The sequence below is a fragment of the Lynx canadensis genome, chromosome B2, assembly GCF_007474595.2.
Source record: "Lynx canadensis isolate LIC74 chromosome B2, mLynCan4.pri.v2, whole genome shotgun sequence".
NCBI classification, from domain to species: Eukaryota; Metazoa; Chordata; class Mammalia; order Carnivora; family Felidae; genus Lynx; species Lynx canadensis.
Genome location: NC_044307.1, coordinates 131,437,839 through 131,444,360, shown reverse-complemented (window position 1 = coordinate 131,444,360; position 6,522 = coordinate 131,437,839). Strand labels below are relative to the sequence as shown.

The following is a 6,522-nucleotide window of genomic DNA, read 5'->3' as shown; positions in this document are numbered from 1 at the left end:
TAGTATTCTGTGAAGTGTAATGGTCTTCTGATTATTATATTGTGGTGTCTGAATAATGTACTCCACCATTTCATGGACTGTCCTTTGTGAGAATATGTTACTATCACTTTGATTAGATTTCTTAGGAAACAAGAATGAAGTTTTAATATCAGAAATGTTTTTAGTTCAACACAGTGACTCATTCATAAACAATAATCATACATGTTCATTGTAAATGGTAAGTTGAGAAAACTGGGAAAAATATATAATTACCTACAAAAAATATTTTTTTATAAATGTGCATTTTAAAACATTCACCAAAAATGAAACCAAATTATGCAAAGGTTCTGTAGGCTTTATTCACAGTGACATAGATCATCTATTTTATAACACACATACCCAATGCTGTATTTCTTTTACTCACTGTCCACATGGTCGGACCCTTTGTCCCCACTCCCCATGTGTTCTGTGCGCTTTTGACTGATTACTTCCTATCAGTTCTGTCTTTTCCTCTAACTTTGTAAATCGCCATCATTATAAACACCTCTGGAGATCGTAAAATAAGGTAGGTTTTTTACCAATTGAAAAGGGGCCTGGGAGCACTCACTAGTTCATATAAATATACTACTAGGTACTGTGTAGATCTAGTGGAGCTGATCAAATTCTACCCTGAGGAAATCACCATGAGGACAGGTCTGGCTAGTGGCTGGATCACACTAAATACTATGACAGAGTCCGTTCAAGCTCTAAATGTATTTCAAGACTCGATCCTAATTTTCAATTTCTGAACCACAAATCCACCTTAGAAAAGTTAAGTGGAAACTGAAGACCAATATTTCAAAGGCAGAGATATTTAAAACCCCCCATACATCAAGTCTTTAACCTAATCCTTGGTCATCATATCTAAGGAATCTGTGTCTCATAATTTCCAATTTTATAGAAAGCACCAAAACCCCTTTCTCTGGATAAAAGGGAAAATCTTGAGGATCATAAAGAAACTTGGGAACATGGTGCCATTTATCTGAATTGTAGAAGCATTGTCAATTAATGTATAGCTTTACTGAGATGTAAGGTGGAGGGATGCCTAAAAAAAATGAGAATCATGTACTTTTATACATTAAAAAGGCCAGGTTTTTTATTTCATAAAAAGTGTGACAAACATTTGTTAAATGGAGGAATACACATTTCTTACATAAACTAGACTTGGTAGACTATTGAAAGAAAAAAATAATTCTCATGGTCATCATAATGTTTGTGTCAAAAACTTCAGGAGCAAATGAGACCACAGATCTGTTATTGGGCAGAGGTAGAACAAGAGTTAAAGAAACTTCCATCACCTCAACCCCGTATTCCCTCATATAAGAAGACTACCTTCAGGTATAAGACAGGACTTGTTAGAGCAGGTGAAGCTCCCTGACATCCAGCCAAGATACCCCAGGAATGGACTAAAAAGGCACATAGGACTGAGCAAGGTCTTGGATCAGTTCTGTGTGTCCAGAGGGAGAATGTGGAGACACTGAGTAGCAGACAGTTAAAGAGAGTTGTATGGGGAGGGTTACAATATAATAAGAATTGTCAACAAGGAACCTCACATTATGGAAGGAAGGAACATTTAACTGAGCCACTTTCTGAAGGAAGGCTTACCAAGGGAGCCCTTAGTTATACCAGAACTTACTTCCAAATACTCTCTGGTCTGGTTCCAGACACTTATGAAGAAAGAGTGAAAGAGCAGTTAAAAGTCCCTTTGAAGACTAGTGTGTATTCAGTTGAGGAAAATGGGCAAGGAGGTAACTCTCTGCTTCACCGACATCTGGAGGACATTGGCCAACTCCAAGAAGTGTGACAACCTATATTCATCTACATAGTCCGGAGGAGTTTCTGCCTGACTCTTCAACCCTAGGAACCATCCATCAGGCTCAAGAGCCCTCATGTAGAGCACAAATTTCAGTCTATTTGGGAGTATTTAAGCAAATCTTAAAACAATCATGTCTTAAGATGTTTTGGAATAAATTCACATGTGATAGAAGTTTGAACTGGATAACTGCTTTGTTTGAGCAGTTGTTATAGGATAACTGTCCTATAATCTTATTGGATAAATTCAGAGTTCTTTTCAGGAGCTCTCTCATTTTGTGTAGGCATGAAGAAGGAGAAATTATGGGAGGATAGGGCTGAGGGAGGAGGGCACAGACCACATCTGAGTACTTTAGCCTTAAAAATCCCAATGTTCCAGTGCTTACTTCGGCAGCACATATACTAAAATTGGAATGATACAGGGAAGATTAGCATGGCCTCTGCACAAGGATGACACACACATTCGTGAAGGCTTTCATGTTTTTGTTCATATTTATTTTTTAAAAAACCCTCAAAAAAGTCCCAATGTTCCAAAGTCTATAAAAAAATAAGCTTTTGCCCTTCTCTAGGTAAGATGGTACTCTTACCTAGAAGGATAAAAAGACAGCCAGGAAAGTTCCACTGAGACTTTATTTCCTATCAAATGTAAAACCAATTAATATCCAAAATTAACTTCCACTGCTTCCCTCTGCCTGAAGATTGGATTCTTTAACTGTCAAACCATCTTGAGCCCACCCATATAGGGAATTTTCCAATGAACTTCTTGACACCAGGGATAGTAACACTGCCAGAAACATTTTCTAAGGCCAACACATCCTTTCCAAACTGGCTTGCATGGCTTGGAGGGGGTGGTGATGTGTTTTTTCTTCCCCCCATGCCTCCCTTGTCTAAGGTCCTGGACATTGATGAGTCAGTTAAAAAAAAAAAAAAAAAAAAAAAAGGAAAAGGTCTTATTCATCTAGTTCCATAAAAGAGGACACTTCAAAACAAATGAAACAAGAATATCAGAAGAAAGACTAGAAACAAGAAAAAAAAAAGAATAAATCAAAAAGGGGGAACATCACAAAAAGAGGAAAAAAAGAAAAGAAAAAGGAAAAGCATTCTTCCACTGCTAATACTTCTGAGATCTTGAAAAACTAATGGAACCTTAGGCTTAAGCCATTAAATTTTAAATTTTGGTTTTGAATATTATTTGACTTTCCTTGCAATTTTCTGTATAATTATGCTTTGCGGAACACCTTTGTGGCTCAGTGGGTTAAGTGTCCGACTCTTGGTTTCAGCTTAGGTCATGATTTCACAGTTGTGAGATGGAGCCCCCATGTTGGGCTCTGCACTGACAGCTCAGAGTCTTCTTGGGATTTTCTCTCCCTCTCTCTCTGCCTTCCCTACTCACGCTTTCTTTCTCTCTCAAAATAAATAAATAAACATTTTTAAAAAGTATGCTTTTCAATAAATCATAGCCTTTTACATATAGAATGAATGAATGAATGTGTAGAATGCCACGTCTGGGTGCTGGTAAGTTTCAAAATAATGAAAAACAATAAAGAATGGAATTTGTCTAAAAGGTAAATAGCACTGTCAGCCAGCTTCCTGGGGGTCACTATCATCTAGCATTAATGAATTAAACACAAGTTTTTACACTGAAGTCTCCATGCAATTTTCCTATGCTGCCTCCCTTTAGTGTCATGGTTAAGAATTTGATAGAATCCTCAACCTATCTAGAGAAAAAAAAGAACAAATGCACAAGTAACCAATACTTCAGAGGGTTTCTGGGCTCCCTGAAGCCTATACACTTATTCCCTAAGGTTCATGGACATTTAGTTACTAACACCTATGCAACCATATTGCTTCTGGAGATGCTTACACCTTTAAGGTTTCTGCAACTGGTGACATGAATAATTATTAGCTCTGACTCATTCAAAAAGCCTCAGTCACTTACCTTGGTACAAATGTGTCTGTGAGATGAGGAGATGACATTCTCCTAGGGAATGGAGAGAAATCACCCTTAACGCCACTAACCAGACTTTAAGTATTACATATAGTATCACAATAGATTGAGTGACAGAACTGCAAAAGGATGCATGTCACAGATACTAGAGAATATATTCCAATAAAGTCTATTTCCAAATTATGGACAGAGAGTTTCCATATACCTGACATCATTGGAATTCTCAAGAATTACAAATATTTGTCATACTTTACACACTGTAAATCTGTGTTCATTACATAGCCAAGATAAAGTCTTAAAGTTTTTTACTTTACCACCACATCTCATCTTATAGTAAAAACATGCTTCTCCGCCCCCATGACAGGGTTTTAACTATAATTATGTATTATATTGACACTAAGCAATTAAGTCAATAACATAATACCCTAAGACACCAAGAGCAAGGGTACACACCATCGATAGGAAAAACAACAATAGGTAGTTAAGACCAGAAAAAAACATCAGAGACAGAGAAACATGGGATTCTAGCCCTTTGGACCCTAGAAAACTACAGAAAGTAAGATATGAAGCAAGATTTAATATCTAGGCTTACATAAACTAAAAGAAACGTTGTCTAAAAAGAGAGAGCATGGATTTATTCCAAAGCCAGGAAGCTATGGTATATATAAGGAAAACACCAGCTAAATCCCCCAAACAAACTCAAAATCATTATAAAACACTTGGAAGAATTTTTTGGAAGAATCAATTTAACTTGTACTTTAAGGTGAAGTTTAGAATTGAAGAAAAGCTGACAACCAAAATTGTTTCTGCATGTTGGTATCAGATTCCATATTTCTCTAATGAAGAAAACCATCTGGCTTTCTTTACTTATGTATGCAGTCTTTTCTGATGTGGCACGATTTACTTCTGCTTAACTTTATAATATTCTTTTCTCCCTTTACAGCTTTCTTTTCAAGAATGCCTTAGAGAACAACATTCTCTAGAATATTGCTGAATTGCATGACTTCTGAGGTTCTCAGGGAAACATTTTGTTGTTCTTGCTTTGAGAAGATCTTTGAGGAGAACTATTAGCATAGTACATTAAAAACAATAAATATTTATTGACCCAAGTGAGTAGGAAGCCAGTCTGGATTTTTCCTAATGTTTTATATGAGCATCTATGGCTCTAACATCTGGGCTTGTGGAGCTTACAAGTCAGCTGTCAGAACAAAACATATGAGATTTTGGGCAATAGCTGATCATTGTCAAGTAAGTGGTACATATAAGTGTGCAGAGAAAGCAGGAGATCACATAGAGTTAAGTGCTCATGAAAAGTTTCAAGGACCATGTAGAAATTTGCTGCTTTATGCATGGATATCTGAACAAGATGGAGCTAGATGAAATATACTGGTTATGATAATGACAGAGACCTTCAACCTTGTTTCTTACTCATCTCCCTAGCCAAACCAACTCACACTCTTGGTGGCAGTTCTATGCATCCACCCAGAGACCCAAATTCTAATCAAATTTTGGGAATTGAGAAATAAAATTTAGATTAAAAGCTATCTTACATTTCCTCACTCACTTGGTATAATAAGTATAATACGAGGAAAAATAAAAAGGCAGTGGGAAAATTTGTGAAGTATGTATTTATTTAATTGTAATCCATTAGTCATTTTCTCCTTCTCAGGTGATGCTAACTAACTCTGGTGATACAAGATTGTAGTGACTTAGGATTTTTGCTTACAAGTTCAATAAATTTGTGACTCATTAGCATGCTCTCTTACTACTAGTGTACTAATACTTTGAGACTCAATGAAAACATAATGGTTTCACCACTTGCTTTATGATAATGATGTTAGCGTTTTAATGCCAGTTTTTCTCACACAACTGTAGACTATCTAATAAAGGAGTAAATAAATAGACATGGCTTTGGATAGAGGAGTTTTCAGAAAACCCAACAATATCCATGAAGACTTAAAGAAGATGGGGAAATAAATACACATTTTCTGTGCTCTGCTACTGCCTTTTAGAGTTTAATTTCAGTCTGGTGATTTTTGGTTTTGACCCAGATTGAAAATAGCTAATCTACTGATTTGGAGAAAATGGATTCAGGCGACTCAGCAAGTCAGAAAGATATATGTAGTTTCCATGTACTGGCTGTATATTCTGGTTAATTTCTAATAGGAAAGTGTTCAGAAAACAAACTTAGTTAAAAGACCATGTGACTATGTAATTAAAATGTTTGGCCCAGAGAGGTGTTTTACCAATCATCAAGTAAAATCTACCATGTTTCAAAGGAATGCATGGATAAACTAGAAGCAAGAGTGCAAAGTAAAACTCTAACTCGTGCTTCCTGCTCCACTTCTTTCCTGGCTTCCCATGTTCTACCATCTGAGCAGTGTCAACCTCAGCTAACCCTATAAACTATAAACTGCCTGCAGCTGAGGCAACAAGTTTCCAGGTTCCTGGAATCCATAGGCACTGAACTCTACAATCTCCATTCTTAAAACCTGAGGCAGACTAGTTCTTTTCTCCAAACCACATCAGTCTGGGAAAAGAAAACCAAATAACCCCAGTGGCTGACATCCCATGTCAATGGGGTTCACAGGATACTATTTTCAGGTGGTTAGGGTTTAGGGCAACTCCAGGGTAGGGGTGGGGTGGTGGGAACTTCCAACAAGTTCCCAGGTGATGGTATCACTGGTGGAGGTAGTCCTCACTGTGAAAACCACTGGTCTGTCAATAAACGCCTTTCTTTCCGT

The 6,522-nt window shown here is 37.0% G+C and overlaps 1 non-coding gene across 1 annotated transcript; it reads left to right on the top strand.

Moving 5' to 3' along the window:
* Positions 1-2,208: 2,208 nt before the first annotated feature.
* LOC115515200 lies at positions 2,209-2,315 on the top strand. Its single transcript, XR_003969231.1, has one exon. It is a non-coding gene; the product is annotated as a U6 spliceosomal RNA (small nuclear RNA).
* The last annotated feature ends 4,207 nt before the right edge of the window (positions 2,316-6,522 follow it).